Genomic DNA, 2,256 nt, shown 5'->3' on the forward strand with positions numbered 1-2,256 from the left:
CCTCGAACTCTTAGTAACAGAGTAGAAAAGTGGCAGTGCTAGGGGCTGGAGGTGTGGCAGAAATAGAAGTTGGTAAAAGAGTACAAACATTCAGCTATAAAATGAATAAGATCTGAATAGTTAATGTAAAACATGGTGACTATAGTTGACTACTCTGTATTATATAGTTGAAATTTTCTAAGAGAGTACATCTTCAATGTTCTCACACACACAAAAAAAAGATAAACATATGAGGTAATGGATGTGTGAATTAACCAGATGGTAGAAATTCTTCCACCATGTATACATACTATATAAATTCACCTTAAATATCTCAAATATACAATTTAAATATTTCACAATTTTCTGTACCTATTATTCCTCAGTAAAGCTGAAAACTAAAGAAAAGCAAAAGTGGAGATAATTTGTTGCCAGCAGACCTATCCCACAAGAAAGGCTAAAGGAGTCCTTCCAGCTGGAGAGAAATAATACCAAATAGAAATTTAAAATTGCAGGAAGGAACGAAGGATACATGAATATAAGTATGTGGATCCATATAAAAGATTAGTTTTCCTCTCTTCTAATTGTCTAACTGGCAATTGCTGTTAAAAACAAAAAATAATTATTATTTCTAGGTTATATTTTATTGAGAGCTTACTTTGTACTAAGAACCAGCCTGAGTGTTTTACAAATGCTAATTCATATACTCCCCACAGTAATACAACACGATGCAGAGATGTGTAGGAAGTTGACCAAGGTCACAGTGGTAGGCATTTAAGAGTGTAATGATTAAAATATAGGTTCTGGAATTAACTAGATCTGGATTCAAATACTATCCACAAACCAGCTGAGTATATTTGGGAAATTTATATAATGCTTTAAACATCAGTTTCCTTGTCTAAAAAAATGCATAATAATATCTCTTAAATTGTGACAATTGGATAAAATAATTAATGTAAAGAAAAGTAACCCAAAGCTAAGAACCTACTATGCTCCCAAAATGTTAGCCATTGCTATAATGTGATCTGAGATTAAAACTCAGTACTGCCTGCCTGTAAAGCCCGTGTCTTTAGCCATTGCTCCACAGTACCACTCTCTCTTAGAGAGCAGTTTGAAACCATGAAACATGAAAAGCAAAACAAAACAAAACCCTTCCCGAGATCCAAGATGGCAGCCAGCAGGAGGCTGATGAAGGAGCTTGAAGAAGTCCACAAATGTGGAATGAAAAACTTCCGTAACATCCAGGTTGATGAAGCTAATTTATTGACTTGGCAAGGGCTTATTGTTCCTGATAACCCTCCATATGATAAGGGGGCCTTCAGAATCGAAACCAACTTTCCAGGAGAGTACCCATTCAAACCACCGAAGATCACATTTAAAACAAAGATCTATCACCCCAACATTGATGAAAAGGGGCAGGTCTGTCTGCCAGTAATTAGTGCTGAAAACTAGAAGCCAGCAACCAAAACAGACCAAGTAATCCAGTCCCTCATAGCACTGGTGAACGACCCCCAGCCCGAGCACCCCCTTCGGGCTGACCTAGCTGAAGAATACTCTAAGGACCGTAAAAAATTCTGTAAGAATGCTGAAGAGTTTACAAAGAAATATGGGGAAAAGTGACCTGTGGACTAAATTCTGCCGCGATTGATTCCAGCACGTGTGAGCAGAGACCCAGAGCAGTGCAGACATCCCGCAAAGCAGGACTCTGTGGAAAATTGACATGTGCCACCGCCTGGCGTTTGCTTGTGGCAGTTACTAACTTTCTACAGTTTTCTTAATCAAAAGTGGTTTAGGTAACCTATAAAAGGATTAAAAACAAAAAAAAACAAAAACCCTTCTCTATCAAGGAATCAACAGTATAGAAAATACAAATGCTCCTGCCAAGTTAAAGAAGAAAAAAAAATCTGCTACTTTCTTTGATAGAAGACATCTGTTTTGAAAATTGGTAAACTGAGGGTGCAAATACTTATTTTAAATACCTTTAGATACTCAAGATTCCATCTCACACAGCCTTTTATGGTTTTGTTACAGCAGCACATTTTCTGTACCAACCAAAACAAACCATCACCAAATATGTGCATTTCAGAACAAAAACACTGATATCAATTTGTTAGGGAATTGTTAGGGGTAAAAAGCATTTTTCTTGTTTTGGCTACTTATGTTTTCTCAATATATTCTTATATTTTTAACACTAAGTCAATCAATTTGATGATCCAGTAAAATTACTGTTATGATTTATAGGTTATTTTGCTTTTTTTAAATCTTTTGAAAGGTCAT

At 36.0% G+C, this 2,256-nt stretch overlaps 1 pseudogene across 1 annotated transcript; it reads left to right on the forward strand.

Moving 5' to 3' along the window:
* The first annotated feature begins 1,146 nt into the window (after window positions 1-1,146).
* On the forward strand, window positions 1,147-1,599 carry LOC308496691 (ubiquitin-conjugating enzyme E2 L3-like; annotated as a pseudogene). The gene has a single exon. The product of its transcript is annotated as a ubiquitin-conjugating enzyme E2 L3-like (transcript).
* The last annotated feature ends 657 nt before the right edge of the window (window positions 1,600-2,256 follow it).

Source organism: Rhinolophus hipposideros (assembly GCF_964194185.1).
Source record: "Rhinolophus hipposideros genome assembly, chromosome: 4".
NCBI classification, from domain to species: domain Eukaryota; kingdom Metazoa; phylum Chordata; class Mammalia; order Chiroptera; family Rhinolophidae; genus Rhinolophus; species Rhinolophus hipposideros.